This window comes from Cryptomeria japonica, chromosome 3 (genome assembly GCF_030272615.1).
Source record: "Cryptomeria japonica chromosome 3, Sugi_1.0, whole genome shotgun sequence".
Lineage (NCBI taxonomy): Eukaryota > Viridiplantae > Streptophyta > Pinopsida > Cupressales > Cupressaceae > Cryptomeria > Cryptomeria japonica.
In genome coordinates this window covers 601,365,552-601,385,068 of record NC_081407.1, presented here as the reverse complement: position 1 = coordinate 601,385,068, position 19,517 = coordinate 601,365,552, and the positions used below count along the sequence as shown (strand labels likewise).

The 19,517-nt window shown below is 34.4% G+C and overlaps 1 pseudogene; it reads left to right on the top strand.

Moving 5' to 3' along the window:
* The first annotated feature begins 647 nt into the window (after positions 1-647).
* On the top strand, positions 648-5,564 carry LOC131070357 (oligopeptide transporter 5-like; annotated as a pseudogene).
* Positions 5,565-19,517: the final 13,953 nt, after the last annotated feature.

Genomic DNA, 19,517 nt, shown 5'->3' with positions numbered 1-19,517 from the left:
AAAATCAGTATAAGTTCCAGTTATCGTTTTCCACAAACAATTTATACAATTATTTGATAATGATGGATTTTTTATTATATAATTTTCTAATTATTTGTCTAATGAATGTTTTATTTTACAATGAAAATTAAAAAAATTATTTACCGCTTAATCAAAAACATACCACTAAATATCAGACCATTCACTACTTGTATCAATCAGGTGGATTGAACTATTCTCCCAACCAATGAATCACCAGCCAAGATTTTGACATTTCAATACTTTTTGAAATGCTAACGTTACATGAGTTCTTGTCACAAATTTATTTCTCCCTCAAAGCACAAAGTTATATCTTGTCGGAAGTTCTTAGGCTATTCTAGAAATCATAACGATTGGGAAAGATCATCATTCAATTGGATCTGGGTCTTTATCAGATTTGTGTCCACCACACCTACAGATTTCATCGATTTCCTCCAAGAGATTCCATTGAATCTCTGGAGCCTTATGTAGAATTTTCCTGTATTGATCAATCATCTTGACTCTTAAATACTCTAGCCAAGTGAGCAACATGAAAATATATGAATGAAATTCTTCAGGGAGTAATACTTTTGCAGAGATAACCTATGAGACAACATTGAAAAGATCTGGTGAAGTGGTTGGCCTGTGCAATGGCGAGTGGACTGGAACTAACGAATAAAGGTTTATTTTTCTTTTTTAACCCTGTTCTTTTTTATGCTCATTTCCGATAAACTTAATATGTTTTATCTTTTGAGATGGTCAATATATTTGAATTATGGTAGGTTTATCATAGCATTGTTGTTGTCACCAAGATTCAAATTTCTATTGTTCTATTATGATTTTAAATCTCTATTGTTCTATTGTAATTGTGAGCTTTGTGCCTTCAGTGATCCAATCTGCTTTTATGTTGTTCTTCATGTAATATGCTTTTTAGGTGCTTGAGACTTTGTGTTCCTATTAGACTATTGTGACTTTGTGTTCCTATTAGACTATTGTGTTTATGGATCTGAACTATTCATTTTCATGCCAGAAATGAGGTCCCCCATTGTGACTTCGATTCACATATTTAAACTTTCACGCTGACATTTATATCATATACCTTGAGTCTTCGCAAAATTTGTGTTCCTGTTGGGCTATTATACTTGTGAATGAAAATTTTATGCTAGAAATTAGACCCCCCTTTTATGACTTCACCTCACATGATATCATATATCTTGTATCTTCATGAACTCTATGCTCTGCCAGACTACCATGCTTATGAGTCTAGTCAGAAATGAGGTCCCTGTTTGTGCCTTATTGGATTGATAAGAGACTAGAAAACCCTTTCTTAGCCCTTCGACTGCAGCTTACTTATCAAATATATATATGAATCATGATTGTTAAAATCTTCTTTCATATAAGGACTGAAAAAATTGATTTTGTGCAGGCAATGGAGAAATCTACGACCATTCGAGCTCAAAAGATGATGACTATAAGGAAGTGGATGACCAGTCTCCAATTGAAGAAGTTGCTCTGACAGTGCCCACAACTGATGATCCAGAGCTCCCTGTGTTAACTTTTCGAGTGTGGGTGCTGGGAATTTTATCTTGTGGGCTACTCTCAATGTTGAATCAATTTGTTGCCTACAGAGCGCATCCCATCAACCTTACAGCCGTGTCTGCTCAGATTGTAGTTCTACCCGTGGGTCGTTTCATGGCGGCCACATTGCCCACGAAAAGAATTCGTTTTCCTGGAACAAAATGGCATTTTTCACTCAATCCAGGGCCCTTCAATACTAAAGAGCATGTCCTTATTACCATATTTGCAAGCGTGGGAACCAGTGGAGTTTATGCAGTCAATATTCTCACCATAATTAAGGCCTTCTATAAAAGGAACATGAATCCTATAGCAGCATGGCTATTGGCATTAACTACACAGGTATAAAGTCTATATGATGAATTAGAATGTGGGTTGAATTCAGATTATCTTAGATTATAATGTTTAGGGAGATAATTTTAATTTGATCATGATCAGATGCTGGGCTTTGGATGGGCCGGGGTATTCAGAAAATTACTGGTTGAGTCTCCTTACATGTGGTGGCCTGCAACTCTTGTCCAAGTTTCAATTTTCAGGTAGGCTGAAATATCTTGTCAATTTTTAAATATTAAATATTAACTGCCGCTACACCAGATTGTCTAAATATCCATCAAATTCTCTTGCCCTTAAATTGTGTGAATGATGAATACTAATCCATATTCCTTGGTATTGGCAATGGTGGTGCAGGGCACTTCATGAAGAAGAAAAGAGGCCAAAAGGAGGGATGACAAGAATGCAGTTCTTCATCATAGTGTTAACATGCAGTTTTGCATATTACATAGTACCCACTTTCTTTTTCCCTTCCATATCCACCATATCCATAGCCTGTTGGATATGGAAAGACTCAGTGACAGCACAACAAATTGGGTCAGGATTATATGGCCTGGGGATCGGATCCTTCGCCCTGGATTGGGCAACAGTTGCAGGATTTTTAGGCAGTCCATTGGCTACGCCATGGTTCGCTATAGCCAACACTATGGTTGGTTTCATCCTCATAGTCTACGTCCTCCTCCCAATCACATACTGGACAAATGTTTATAACGCCCAAAAATTCCCATTTATTTCTACCAACGTTTTCTCAGACGATGGGCAGCCATACAACACCAGCAGGGTGTTAAAAAGCGATTTCACATTCGACAAGGATGCCTATAATCAATACAGCAATCTCAACATGAGCGGATTCTTTGCTATCTCATATGGTTTAAGCTTTGCAACTCTTGCTGCAACCGTTTCCCATGTCCTCCTCTTTTATGGAAAGTAAGCATTCTCATTTGATAGATCTTTCTATCAATTTCAAAATTTTGTTTTTAGAGCATATCATTTTTTAATTCAATTGTGTAAGATTTGTTTTAATCATTGTTTGGATCACACTCTATACTGTCATTAGAAAAATAGAGAGATTCATCATTCATCACTAATCACAAATTACAGAATGTCATCATCAAACAAATCTCTTACAATTGAAATAGGAAATTATATAGACTATTTATTATGCACAGTGTACATCTGATGTCATTAATTTTTTTAATGTAAAATTGTGGTGTAAACTGTAAATTTTAACTTTCCTGGATGATTCATTTGAAATCACATGAATAGATGACCTCATCTGAAGAAGCTAGAATGATTTTCAATGAGCCATCAATATTTCCCATCACATTTTATGACAGAATGACTTTAATCATACACACTAAGCTTACACTTTTAGGCTTAAAAGTGACTGACATTTTCTAAGCTTAATATGTTGGTTAAGGTGTGTGACCATACTAAGAATACACTTCTGAACTTAAAAGTGTTAAACACTCAGAACTGACTAACATTCTCTAAGCTTAATATGCTGCTTAGTGTGTGTGGTTTAAGGCTGGCCCTCAATGATCTATAATCAGAATAATAAAGAGTTGGATCATGAATCATGGATCACAGTGTGTGATCTGAAATATTGATGCAAAACAAATCTTACACTGTTGGATCATGCATCATGAATCACAGAACATGATCTGAAATATCGATGTAAAAACAAATCTTACACAATTGAATTTAGATAAAATAGACTGATTATTATTGACTGTAGAAATATGATATCTTTAACTTCTATTTTTCATTTTTTATTTTTTTTCGTTTAAATAGCACAGTCGGACTTTAGTTGTATTCTGAAGTATTTTTTGAGGATGTGGAAAAAATCCCTGTGCAGGAGCATTTGGCAGCAAGCTAAAGCAGCAATGACAGATCGACGAATGGATGTGCACACGAGGTTAATGAAGACTAATTACAAGTCTGTTCCACAGTACTGGTTTCTCATCTTGTTAGCAGTGAGCATGGCATTGGCACTAGGAGCTTGTGAGGGTTACAATGATGATCTGCAGCTAAGATATTGGGGATTGTTTCTTGCTTCAGGGATTGCTTTTGTATTCACCCTGCCTATTGGTGTCATTCAAGCTACTACAAATCTGGTATCAATATGAAATTTTATTCTAGTTTAACCAGCATATTTTAAATTTTGAGAATTCCTAATTCAATTTTTTTTTTTTCTGGTTTGATTGATGCACACAGCAACCTGGATTGAATGTGATAACGGAGTACTTCATTGGATATATATACCCAGGAAGACCAGTGGCCAATGTGGCATTCAAAACATATGGGTACATTAGTATGGTTCAGGCTCTTTCATTTGTCCAGGACTTTAAGGTGGGACATTATATGAAAATTCCACCACGCTCTATGTTTATAGTTCAGGTTGGTATTCTATTCCTTTTCATTTGTATAGCTTTTCAAAATCATTACTGTATCTTAGAAAGGAACTAATAGGACATGTTGGTAAAAGAAACTTCAAGAATATATATTTTTATATTTTTATAATGAGGATTTGTAGATGAAATCAATAAATAGTTATATATTAATTTTTAAAGAAGTATTTTTGTGATGTATTAATAAATTCTTAATTAATTGGTTAATAAATGTATTGAACAATATAAAAATATAAAATTTTAATTCTTTTTAATTTAGCTCTATTAAGTTTGTAGTTTTTCTATTTCATTAAAATATATTAAGATGAAATTAATATTTAAAATATTTTTGCTAAATACATTAAAGATAATATTTTTTCTCCTACATTACTTGTATATTTTTAATATTAGAAATTTTTTATTTTATTTTATTTTATTTTATAAGAAATGTTTCTAATTTTCACCCTTCATTCAATATACTTCTCATGAATATATACTTTAAGTAAAATAAACATTAAAAGGTATAGCTTATATTAATCTATATTTGTGTACGAATTTTATATCTATAGAATTACGTATTCAAAAAATGGGGATGCTATAATGATTTATACATTAAAATTATAAAATGTTTAATTGACTTTACAGGTGGTGGGTACTTTAGTTGCAACCTTTGTATACTTTGGAACAGCTTGGTGGTTACTATACTCAATAAAAGACATTTGTCATCCAGAATTATTGCCTCCAGGTAGTCCATGGAAATGTCCTAGTGATGATGTTTTCTATAATGCATCAATTATATGGGGAGTAGTTGGTCCACAAAGGATTTTTGGCAATCTTGGTTTGTACAAAAAGCAAAATTGGTTCTTCTTAGTGGGTATACTTGCCCCTGTACCTGTTTGGATTTTCTCGAAGTTGTTTCCTAAACAAAAATGGATTCCATATATAAACATGCCTATTATTCTTAGTGGTTCAGGGGCCATGCCACCTGGAGGATCAATAAACTATATTTCTTAGATCACAGTGGGGTTTTTGTTTAACTTCATAATTTTTAGAAGGCATAAAAAATGGTGGACTAAGTATAACTACATCACATCAGGGGCATTGGATGCAGGAGTGGCATTTATGGCCTTTGTTTGTTATTTTGCATTGCAATCAACACAAAATTTAGAAAGTGTGCAATGGTGGGGGGGACAAGCTGATGATCATTGTGCTCTTGCTTCATGCCCAACTTCCCCTAATGTCCAAGTGGAAGGTTGTCCACGTTTCCACTAAACCAATACTACTACCTCATTCTTTAATACAAGTTGTATTTTCAAAAGTTTATTAAGTGTGGAATAACACTTCTTGTCCCTTACATAGTTCAATTGTGAGCTATTTGTATAGATTTTCAATTCATGTTAGCTTGATTATATGTTGGTTATGTATGTGTATCAACAAATGATATTTATAGATTTAAATATGCATCGTGAAAATTAAGTTAATTAAAATATTTTTTTTTTTAGTGATTAAGAGCCTTACAATATTTTGTGTAAAAAATTATATTATTGTGGGTGGAAAAGACCACACCCTAAGGCTCAAGCAAAACCAAACCTTAAAAATTATAATTTTCCTCATCATAAATACTCCATTCAAAATGAACTCCTCTATATTTAGCCCTTATAATTATCGTATAATATGTCATATCATCTTTAAAAATAGGATTTCTATGTTACACCACTAAATGGATAACTTTTGACAACTAATACTTTATTTTTCAAGGCACCAACATGTGACAAAAGCATCAACTAAAATTCAAATATCCATTAAAGAGTATAAAATAAATAAACTTTAGAAATGTTCAATATTGAGACACCTTAGTTCCCAATAGTCTTCCTTCCACTTTCCCAACTAAGTTTTTTGTTGAAGTCAATTCGAAAGCATTTATATTATGTTCTTCTAGGATGGTCCCTTCACTATTAAAAACAAAATTTGATTTTTTCTTCTTTATGTTGGAGAACATGATCTCGATACCACTGGTCTCAACTTGCACACCCACCTTAAAAAATTGTTGAAAGGCATATAAGTGTTCTTGCAATCTTGACTAGACAAAGCAATCAAAATGAAATATCAACCTATGAAAAATTTTCACTACATAATCTCCCCAAATAAGTATGTCGGGCCTCTATAGGCTATTTGTACATTAAGTCATTCTTCTAGTTTGTCAATATACAGATCACATAGGGTAGGTGGTAAATGCATCCTTTATTGACTCTGATAGCACTCCTAAAACTTTCCAAAATTCCAAGCTAAATATTTAGGTTTAGGTTTCTCTTGGTTAAGGCAAGCATCTATAACATTAACTAATCTCTCAAGTTGGTTGGTTTGGGAATGAAGATCTATGAAATTAGAATTTGGTTCTCCAAGATTAGTTGAATGAGAAGGTAATGGTTTGGTGAACATTTGTAGGTTTTGGCTAGGAGGTACTGTAAATTTATTCTCTTTACCATTTACACTAGACACTTGTATGATATTATAGTCAATGAGATCTTACACTTGATGTCTCAAATGCATACATTGTTTAATATAATTTCCAAGAGTACAATGAAACTAACAATATGCCTTTGGGTCAAACAAAGGAGGTAAGGGTTTGGAAGCGTCTTTAGAATGGATGAGAGGAAGCCTAATTTTGTTATTGTTTAGTACAGTTAGAGAAAGATGGAATATAAGAATTTGGAAAGTTGGGAAAACTGTCAGGCTCTTTTGTCTAAATGAAAAAGTGGGTAGCAACAAGAGGTGTTGCAACTAGAACTTGTGTTTAGATATTATTAGAAGAAGGAGAATTGATTTTAATAAAAATATTAAGTTTTTTTCTTAAATGTTGATAAGATGGAAGAGTAGTTTTAAATTGATCAACTTGAACCACTAAGGAAGAATGCTCATATTGACTAACTAATAATTGATAATCATTAAGGAGTGTGCATGAATGTGTAAATGAAGAAAATTTCATAAATAAGTTTTAATTTCTTAATTATACAATCACATGTTTTCAATGAAAAATCTATTGCATATCAATATCCATAAGAGAGTGTGAAATTTGTTAATAAAAAGTTTGATAGATTTTTATAAAACTAGTCATTTTTTTTTATTAAATGCATGGCATGAGAAGTTTCTGCCATGAGACACTTCTAGTGGGGGTTCCCCAACTAGAAAATCCTATCAACTAATTGTTACCTATTTTCGCTACAAGCTCAATATGCCTCAGAAGGAGAAACAAGTGCTAAGTATGAAAATAGTACATGTTTTTGTCTAACTTGTTTGCTTCATGTGCAGATACAAGAAAGGTAAAATATAGCATGTGGGTTAAAATGTGGCTCCCACGAGGGTTGAGCCCGACATGTTGATGGAGATTAATGCTACAAAGATAGATAGTTCACATAAATGTTCATGCTCCATTGCAAAATTCATTTTTGAATTTTGGAGAGGCTCAAAAACCTTCAGGTAAAAGCAAATTGCAAGGGTCGCGTGATAGAGGAAAGGCCCAAGAAGGACCATTTATCCCACATTGGCCGCACGGAGGAAATTTATCGCATTTATATGCAAGGCCGCATATATCCTTAGTGTCAAAGCTTACAGACTTTTTACAAGGAGCAGTTCAGTGTTGGTGGGCCTCTTGTGTGCGCACACATCTCAAAGCGACCAAATTTTGCAGTGAAAGGGCAAATTAATAGGTGAGCAGGTTGCAAAGGATTTCACAACCATCGCTATATTGCTATGTGAAAGTGCTCAACTATTAATCACCGCGACTTAGCAACTAGTGAGGTGGCATCCAAGTGGAAGTTAAAGTGGCGCTTGGGTGGATCATTTACCAAAACAGAGGCATGACACGTGGTGACACCGTGGCATAAGAGAGAACTGCTTAGAGATCAAAGACCGAGTAGATTCAGGTAGATCAACGGTGATCAAGAAAGATATGATGACTGTCACTATGTCACGATGGGAAGATAATCGCCAAATACTCCTCGTGACTTGGCGACAAAGCACGTGCCGAAAAGGGAAAGTTAAAACTCGAGAAGATTGCTGAGATCAATGATAGAGCAAGAAAGATCAAACGATGGAGCGACATTCCGGGGCTATCCATGATTGTCGTTGTGCCTCAGTTGTGAAGTGCCCAGAACGAATACCCTCGTGACAAGTGGCAGGTCGGGTGGTGCCGAGGTGGACTCTGAGTGTATCACAAGGTGACACATGGTGACACACCTCGCGATAGGTGGCATGTCATCAAGGTGAATGTCGAACAAACCTTGGCTATGATAGATCTCTAAATGGTTTCACCGAATGCATCAGTTTCATCAAAATAATAGGTATTGATGAAATTGCAGTTTTGATGAGACATAAAAACTATTTGCTGAGGGAGGTAGTTTGGCCGAAAGACTAATGCCAAACAAACTAAAGTAAAATAGTGGGCCCGCTGGTGCTAAGGTGGCAAATGAGGCCATGCTTAGGTGGATCGGGTGGAAAACCAAAGATTGACATGTGGCATGAATGGACGAAGAGGTAAGGGTCGAGCAGATCAAGAAAGATCAACGGTAGTCCGAAAGATCAAACGACCATCGTTATACCACTATAGAAAGAAGCTCACCAGTTATCATAGCGACTTGGCGACAAAGCACATGCAAAAAGGGTGAGCGACTAAGAGATTAAAGATCAAGCAGTTTGAAGGCAGATCAACGACCATCACTATACTGGATGATGAAGGTGCTCGATAGTTATTCCCTGCGACTTGGCGACTAATGACATGGTAGTTGAGATGGTCGTCTAGGTGGGCTCATAACGAATGAGCATGCACCACGTGGTAGAGAGAAGATGAAGAACCAAGTCAGACCAAGTCCATATGGCAGTCTAGATGGCAGACAAAGTGGACCCGCGAGCAAATCAGAGGCTAACACATGGCAAAAGGCTATAGACGAGTGGATGTATATATTTTTAAGTTCACTTTGAACTTGAAATTTCATCGTTTCAAAGTTCATCAATTCAAAGTGGTTCACCGGTTCAAATTTCATTGATTCAAAGTGGTTCACTGATTCAAAGTTCATCAGTTCAAAGTGGTTCACTGGTTCAAAGTTCATCGGTTCAAAGTGGTTCAATGGTCCAAAGTTCATTATTGTCGCTCGTTCCCATGGGCCTAGGATGAAGAGAGCAACTCAGAAGAGATAAATACCGAACAGGTTCCTGAAGATCTAGCGGTGGTCGCTATACCACGATCGGAAGATGCGCGGTGATTATTTACAGTGACATGGTGACCAAGAAGTGGGGCCCGCTAAGGAAGCAGTCAGTTTGGAAGCGCATCATCAGGCATCAGAATAAGTGTTTCAGTGCTATTCCGATGACTCGATGGATAAAACCATTGAGGGAATGCGCAGTTTGAAAAATATCATCGGGCATCGGAGTAAGTATTTTGATACTACTCCAATGACCCGATAGGAAAGCATGTTGTTTTGAAGTGCACCATCGACTGTCAGTACAATATGGTTAGAAGCTACGCATGATAACCCGATAAGAAGGTGCACCAGTTGTAAACTCTCTGTAGACAAATGACTCAAAAGTGGGCCAAGTCCGGTAGCATCCAGGTGGAATCAGCGACGAAGAAAGGAGAAGTCATCAAGTAGTAAGTTGCAGTTTTGGAAGAGTTTCTCTCTCAGTTAAGCCCCCTGATTTTAAAGAAAAGCTTAGAATTGATGACAACTGATCCATCTTGGAGCCAAAAATTCAAATTTTAAATTTTTTGCAAGCTTTCGTATAAGTGATTGTTTTTCACTCTTTTGGGGGGAGAGGTTCTAGAGTTGAGGAGGTTGGGAGTTTTGAGATTGTGTAGAAGAAGATACTCTGGCTCCTACAACTCATTTTTAGGAGTTTTTCCAGATTTGTAATGTAGAAAGTTTCTTATTTTCAATAAAGAAGCTGAGTTCCTCCTTAAATTCTTCGGTCTAAGTGTTATGATTATTAAAATTTTGTGATTCTTTTGTAGAATCCTTCATTTTATCTTAGTTTCTTCAGATGCTTAGGGCTGAGGTACATGTTATAGTGTAGGTCTCTGATTGTGTATGTGATTCTGTTGCATCAAAATTGTGAGAATGTTATTATTCTCCTTTCTGTGAACATTAGTAAGCTAGACTTTCAAGAGAATCATTTATGCAAACATGTATGTTTGAGTTGTGAGTTTAAGCAGTTTCATTAGTTGGTTATCTTGTGGATTTGTAAGCAGTCTGCAGATCTTTTATCATTGGTGGATCACCTAGCAGTAGTTAATTTTCAGTTTTATGCATATCCTTCTTCCCTTTTCTCAGAAATTCATTTAATTTCTTTAGGTGATCAAATAGGAAGTCAACCTATAATCCAGAGGTTTGCTCTCATAATAGGATACCCACAGCCTGAGAGTAGTCCAATGTGTCACTAGATTGCAGGAATTTCAAGCTTGCATCAGGTGCAAATCCATGTGACAACACTAACACTTAACCCGTCACTCTTAACAATGTACAACACATATATAATGTCTCTTTTAAAAAAAATTAAATTGTTCATTTTTTTCAAAGGTGATCGCAAGACTCTCACTTACCTCTCTAAAGAAACAAAACTATTAGATTTTCTAAATAACGTGATCTATTAAATAGATTAAAATTGAAATTATTCAAGGGCTATACCATATATATTTTAATAAAAGGAATTATAAACTTTTTATTGCATTATTTGATTTGATGTATAATGAATTTAAAAAATTATATTTGTATTTAATTATAAAATAATGTTAGTTCTTGAATTTTCTTTTCGAAATTTGAATTTATTTCAACAAATTGTTTAAGAATTCAGATGATGGGTAGGACTTCAAATAGTAAAATTTTAATGAATTCTAAAATACATCAATGATAAATGGATGCTAATGAAACTTTACAAGCAACTAATTGATGTTCATAAGTTTTTATCAAACAAACATGAGTTAAGAACTCATTTTTATAATTCAATTTGTGATCATACGTTCTCATCCTCGACTAATGCTATAAATGAAAGTATAATAATAACAAGGATGAACATACAAAAAATTGGTCTTACTTAAAATAAAAAATTAATAATATTATCTTACATCTCCATCTATACAATATGTCTATGTCAATAATAATAGATCATTTTCTTTTTCTACCAATGCAAACATTAATTGTTGTAGTGAAGCTTTACATATTTTTATAAACAACACAATTATTTGAAATATTTGAGCAAGCCCACCATATAACCATCTTTATACAAATTTCTCTTAAAATTATGAGCATCTTTAACTTCCTAATTGATCCCCCTCGCCCTTTCAAAGATAATTTGAACCATATGGATATTATTTGAAGAGGTGAGACTAAGACATTTTTTTAACTTATTTCAAAAGACATGGCATACAATTCATTTATCACCTTATACATGTATAAAATTAGGAAACGTTACCTCTAACTATGAAACTAAGTGCATTAAAAAAAGCCACTTCTTTCACCTAAAAAAACCTAATTAATTACACAATGGCAATGAAACAATGCCACGTAAATTCTAATTTTCTACATGATGGCAAACAAGAAGGAAATTAAATTTTATCTCTTGAAATTTAGATTTGCATATAGTAGCTTAGACATATCAAAACATGATTGCATGGATTCCTAATATGACATGGTTGTATTCCTATGCTTAGAGGAAAATCTTATGCAATGACCAAAGGATGGTTTTGGGTGGTGGTCATTTTTACGAATCTCAATGCATTTATTTATTAAACAAAGCATGTGGAATACTCACTTTTCTTTGTTATTTGTTGGTTTACAAAGAAAATTGATATGCCCAAATTTCCTTGCATTATTACCTTTAATCGTGAAAAGCCAAACGAAGAGCTCAATGGTATGTTCATGTAAATGGATCTATAGGAGAGGATTAATGATGTGTAGTTGTAAGAAAGATAAAAAAAATCAAACATTAATTTTTAATTCATGATTATGAATTGTCACACCTCATTATCGAGTTGTTTGTATATCAATAATTGATTTTTTTTTCTAAAATCATTTATAAGAACCCTCAAATATATACTAGCACTTGCATCAAAAAGAGGTGCAATGGTTACGTCGATAATAAAATATAATTTGAATAATATATTAGAGGTGCAAAATTGTATAATGTAAAAAATTCATGTATTAGTGATAATGATTTGTAATGTAATCAAATTGGTTTTAAAATATAAACACTTTGATAGAAGTGCCTTAAAAAATTATCTGTAAAAGTAGAACACCTCTCACCCCCAAAAAACCATCTTTGATTCTCATAAACTATAAAAACCTATAAAATATTAAACAAATCTTGGGAGACACAAAAAAAAGGTCCAGACTGTATTTTTACCATGTTTAAAAAATCTCATATATACATTTTTGAAATTTTCTCCAATCTTTTAAAAAATATATTTAAAAAAAAATTATGCTACCTCAAGAAATTTGACTTCACTAATCAACTCATGAAAAACACTTAATTGCATAGAACATGAAAAATGAAACTATTAATATAAAAATTGAATGATTTATCATTAACATAATATTAAGTCTGACTATAAATATCTAGAATCTTTATACACTTATAAATAATTATAATTTTAAAAAATAAATAGATTATTTATTGTTGTTTTTCTTATATGATAAATTAAATTAATAGTTAAATAAGTAAAAATTGTTGAATATCCAGGGAACTAGTGGGGGGGGGGGAAATCAGTTGACAATAAAATCCACTTTTAAACTTTATTCACAGATCCGAAACTACTAGCAAAATTGATAAAAATAGATAAACATGAAAGCATATGCACATAACAGATCAGACACAAGAAACACTAGAATTTACTTGAAAACCCAAGAAGGAAAAAACCATGGAGAATGTTAATTCTCAATATATAAACACCAATTAAGGTGACACAGGTTAAGGTGATTTTTACAAAGGGTGGCTCATTGCCCAAAAGAGGCTCACTACCAAAGAAGAAAGAAAGATAAAGAGAATCTACCACTGAAACACAATTTGCACAATTGGAACTGCTTCCAATAACAATCCTCAACACAACTCTAACACATCAACTGGGTTCTTTCAATCTCGCTTGTCTTCAACACAAACATCCATACTACAACTTATCCAAACCATACTCACACATATACTGTCTCTGGAAAAGCTTAATATTCAATGTCGACTAGGACTAAGATCTAAAATAGGTCTCCACTAAACATTCTGGTGGTGGGAAGGAATGAGAACTAGATCTCATTACATTGTGCCTCATTGACATCAACACATTACATGCATCGCCAAAGTTGAACCCAAAACATTATCCACATGTTATATAATCTCTATTACACAATTTCAATGTCCGAACCAAAAACATTGAATTCTAGACCAATCCAGACCTAAGAATAGCACTAAGTAGTATCATCAACACATCTTCCAAAAATCCAAGACATCCAGGAAATCTGATAAACCTCCAAATGCTCAACACATCTCATACAAACACTATTACACAATATACCACATCCAAACCTAATCTAGACCACGGGTTTTGACATCAATGACAACATATGACATAATTCTAACAATCTCCCCCTTTGTCATTGATGGAAAAATCCATTGACAACATCAACAAATCATCATGCAAACTCTCTCTCCCCCTTTGACAACAATGACAAAGGCGAACAAAAACTCCCCCTAAGAAACTCACTCCTACTCCCCCTGAGAGGAAGCACGCAAGCATTAGTCTAGAAAAGAATATAGATGCTGCTCACTAGACCAGTGCACATTAGTTCAAATTGAAAAGGGGTAATACCCCCAACTTATGTTGGAGATACTCAAAAGTATCTTTGCATAATGCCTTAGTGAATATATTTGCAATCTGCTCTTTTATGGGTACATACTCAAGTCTGACTTCATTATCCAACACTTTTTCCCTCAAGAAGTGGTACCTGATAGATATGTTCTTTGTTCTTGAATGTTGTACCAGATTATTTGAAATATTTATTGCACTAGCATTATCACATATGATTGAGATAGGATCATCAAACTTTACACCAATGTCCTTCAAAATCTGCTTCATCCATAAGATCTATGTGCAAAATGAAGATTCTTCAATGTATTCTTCTTCTATGGTATATAGAGACACAAAGTCTTTCTTCTTAATCAATCAAGCAACAAACCAAGAGCCAAGAAAGAATGCTCCCCCACTGGCACTTTTTATGTCATCAATACTTCTGACCTAGTCAACATCTATATAAGCTATCAGGATAAAATTTGAGCTCTTGGGATACCACTAACCAAACTCTTATGTGCCTTTAAGATATCTAAAAATCTTTTTTACTGCCACAACGTGATTCTTTTGGTTCTTGCTGAAATCTAGTTGCCAAACATACTACATACATGATATCTGGTCTGGTAGCAGTCAAATATAACAGTCCTCCAATCATTGATCTATACTGACTTGCATCTTCCTTAGGAGATTTATCATCTCTAGTTAACTTGCATCTGATGGTCATAGGTGTACACGTCGATTTGGAATTCTCCAACCCAAACTTCTTTAATAACTCTTTGATGTACTTAGACCAAGAAATGAAAATTCCTTTGTCATTCTGATTAACTTGCAAACAGAGGAAGAAATTTAACTCACCAATCATGGGCATCTCACATTATTTCCGCATATCATAAATTAGTCTTGAAGTATAAATTTCTATCAACCGAACCTTTCTGAAATCCTTGATTAGTTAGGTACTTCTCTGGTCTTCCATACCAGGCCCTAGGGGCTTGTTTTAGGCCATACAAAACCTTTTTCAATTTGCAAACAATGTTTGGATCATCTCTCAACCTGAAACCTTCCATTTGTTCAATTTAAACTTCTTCTTTCAATTCTCCATTCAAGAATGTTGATTTCACACCCATCTAATAAACCTTCAAGTCCTTAAATGTTGCAAACACTCAGAATATCTGGATTGCCTCCATATGAGAAACTGAGGCATAAGTTTCATCAAAGTCAATGCCTTCAATCTAAGTGTATCCTTTGCAAACCAACCTTGCCTTATTTCTTACAACCTTTCCATCTTCATCCAACTTATAATAGAATACCCATTTAGTTCCAATCACATTCTTGTCTTTCGATCTGTTGACTAATTCCCATGTCTATTTTTTCTCAATCTGATCCAGTTCTTCTTTCATTGCCTTCATCCAATTCTAATCATTACAAGCTTCTTCTACTATCTTAGGCTCAGTTTCAGATAGTAAACATAACAAGACTTTCTCTTGAGTCACTTTGCTTCTTGTGATAACACCTTTTCTCTTATCTCAAATAATTTGGTCTTCTGAATGATTCTTCCAAACATACCTTGGAGTCTTGGATGCAAATGCCAGAGAATCTTGATCATTCTTTTCTTCACTTCTATTCTCTTCTTCCTTTTTCTCTTCTCTAGGCTCATTAGATTCATATCTTGCTACTATTTCAGAATCTTTTGAAGTACTTTCACCAACCTTTACACTTGCACTTCAACAATCTTATTCAGCCTTTTGTTGTAACATTGATATGCCTTACTCTTTGTTGAATAACCTAAGAATATGCCTTCATCTTCTCTTTTGTAAAACTTTCCAAGATTATCTTCATCTCTCTAGATATAGCACTTGCTTCCAAATACTCTGATATTTCATTGTTAGAGTTCTACCATACCAAAGTTCATAAGATGTCTTCCCATATTTCTACTAGTACAAAATTTTGTTAAGAGTATATACTACTGTATGAAATGCTTCGCTCCAGTAGACTTTCAGTAATTGTGCTCCTTTTATCATAGTTCTAGCTGCCTCTTTTATAGTTTGGTTCATCCTTTCCACTACACCATTTTGTTGCAGTGTTTGGAGCATAGATAATTGTCTTCTGATGCCATGTTTCTCACAGAAGTCATTGAACTCATTAGAAATAAATTCTCCACCTTTGTCAGACCTTAAACACTTGATTTTCCTATCAACCTCATTCTCAAATTTTTCCTTGAATATCTTGAACTTTTCTAATGCCTGAGACTTCTCTCTTAGAAATGTAACCCAAGTCATCCTAGAATAATCATCAATAAACAACACGAAATAGCTCTCACCTTGCAAGCTCCTTATTTGGGTCAGACCACAAAGATATGTGTGAACCAGATCCAATAATCTAGTGGACGAGTATTATTTTCCTTTGAATGTGCTCCTTGTTTGTTTTCGTACTTGACATTCTTTGCAGATGTTTCTCTCCAATTTAGCCAGTCTCAGTAGATCTCTTACTGCACTCCTTGAACTGATCTATATCAAGTTGTCAAAGTTGATATGACACATCCTTCAGTGCCATAGACAACTATCATCAAGTTGATATATTAAACAGTGTCTTGTAGCACATTCTAATTGATACATATTTCCATTTGTCCTCCTTCTAGATACAATATCTATTCTAAACTCCTTTTGGATCTCACATCCATTGTCATGAAAAACAACATTGTATCCATTTTTGCAAATCTGTCCAACACTCAAAATATTATGATGCAAACCTTTCACATAATAAACATTGTCAGTGTTATGTTTTCCATCAAAATTAATTGAAAAAATCCCAACAATTTGTGTTGTCCAATCATCTCCAAACCTAACAGAACCTCCATCATACTTTTCAAGTATTATGAACTTACTCTTATCTCTAGTCATATGATTTGAACATCCACTATCAACCAACCACTCATTCTTATCTCTTCTAGCATGAAATGCATTAGCAACAGTCTTAGAAATATCAAACTTAGGAACATCCTTTTCTACCATAAATAAACAATCACCTTCCCCATAGTCTGATTCATCATCTAAAATGACAACATCATCCTCAACATAATAGGCTTTCTTATTGAATTTTCTCTTGTTTTCCCTAAACTTTTGGCTATCTCCTTTTTCTGGAGATCTAGTAGCTATGTGACCAATTTTTTCATATATGAAACATTTAAAGGGTAACATACCTTTGTATTTGTTGGTGTCTTTCTTCAATTTTGTTACAAAATTTGCTTCCATCTCATCTGGGCTTTCTTCATCATCTGGGCCATCTTCAGATGCCTTGAATGTTGTCTCTAATTTGTCATTGTCCTTTCCAAACTTTCTTACTTTGAATGTGTTGTCCTCATTTTCATTTTTTATGAAAATAATACGATCCCTATGAATGTTCGCTAAATTCGTCCCTCTTTTCTCTTAAATCAAGTAAATGAGACGTTTTGGTCGTCTCATTAGTCTTCGAATATCGATTATTCAGAGTTAGTTCTTCCCTCCTCTAAGTTAAAATTTCAAAATTTTAACTTAGAATGTTTTTCTTGTTTAAGTGCAAAATCGGGGTTTAAACCCGAAAATACACTTAGTTAACTTTTCAAATGTCAAGTCAAGTTTTAAACCCAATTTTGAATTTTGACAGTTTTTAGATTAATAATGTTAATCAGACTTATAGGTCCGATTAACATTATTAATGTGCACAACTTGCATTTATGATTTTGAAGAGTTCTTTTTCAATCGGGTTTCTTGACCTCTTTATTTACCCAATTTATTTGCCCCAGTTCTATCTTTTTGTGTTCTTGGAGATTTGTGGAGGAGCTCGGCTATTTCTTAATCAATTTGTAGAGATTCGAGGATGTATTATTTTTCCCCCTCTTTTTAATGAAATTTGTTATTGATTGAATGCATCTATTCAATGGTCCAATGCATGCAGTCAATACCAAATTTTCTCATATTTTTAATCGATTGTGAACCCTAGCTTTCGGGGGGGAGTCAGATTTTAATTATGACTCACCCCATTTGTTTTTCCTTTTGATTTCATTGATTCATTTTTGGTGTAGATGTGACTGTGTCCCTATCACACATGGAGCCATGCTCAATGCTATGTGGTGGGGATACAACTTTCCCCCACCATTTTACTTTTACTTCCTGCTTTGACAGTGGTAGTCGGGTTTGTAAGCCCGACCACCACCATCTCTTAAAAACAGTGGTAGTTGGATTTATGACCCGACTCCACCGTTTTTAACTTGCATTTCCTCCCGAGTGGTGATCGGAGGTATAACCCCACTTGACACTACTATTGTATTTGCCATTTTATTAGATGGTGATCAAGCTTACAACCCTAATCACCACTTCATTGCTTTGTTCTTCCAAAATGGTGGTCGGGGTTGTAAGTCCGACCACCACTTCTTTTTGATATTTGTTTAAATGGTGATCAAGTTTACAACCCTGACCACCACTTTTGATGCATGATTTTATCAACCAAGTGTTAATCGGGGGTATAACACTGAACTACACTATGATTTTCACTTCCCAAGTGTAAATCGGGGGTATAACCCCAATTTGCGTTGCTTTGTTTTTTATCATTCCCAAGTGTATTTTGGGAATATAAACTTGATATACACTTAGTTTTTAGTTTTCTCCAATTTGCTAAAGTGCAAATCAGACTTAATAAGTCTAAAATGCACTTGTTTTGATTTCTCACTTAATAAGTTGAAATAAGACTTATAGGTTTGATTCACACCTATTACACACACTTACAAATTGGTTATTTTTGGTCAATTTGAGATGGATCAATGGACTTTTTTGTATCAAATGAATATTTCTATGGTGGCTAATCATTTCCAATAATGGTATTTTCACATTGTAGTGCATTTACTTCAAATGTTTTTGATTAAGTAAAAACAGGTTTTAGGGGACCTGAAACCCTATTACAATTCGAAAGATAAGCATTAAAGAGACAAAACAAAACAGTTGCAAAACACTAGCACAAAAACCAGCAGCTAAGAAAAAGACAGCAAGAAGCCAACAAGAAGTTGGCTCCAAACCCAACATTAAAAATTAATTGAAAACTTTAATAGATTCCTCAGCATTTTGAACCAAGAGCATCATCACCTTGGTCACTTCCCTCAGGTCATTGTTTTCCTCTCTCAGCTAGCTATCTTTCATATTGATCTCCATCCCAGTAGTGTTCTGCCTTGTTCTGTGCCTGGGAGTTTGGTGGGTGGTGCTGGAAGTTGGAGTATCATCAATGACAACCAGATTCTTTTCCTGATTTTTCCTTTCCAGATGGTCCACCAAAGCATTCATGTTCTGTGATGAGACTTTGAGGACCTGGAGGCTATGGTTCATGAAGTTTTTTAGGGCCTTCTCGGTACAGGCGACCCGGGAGTTGATGTTGTCTTTATC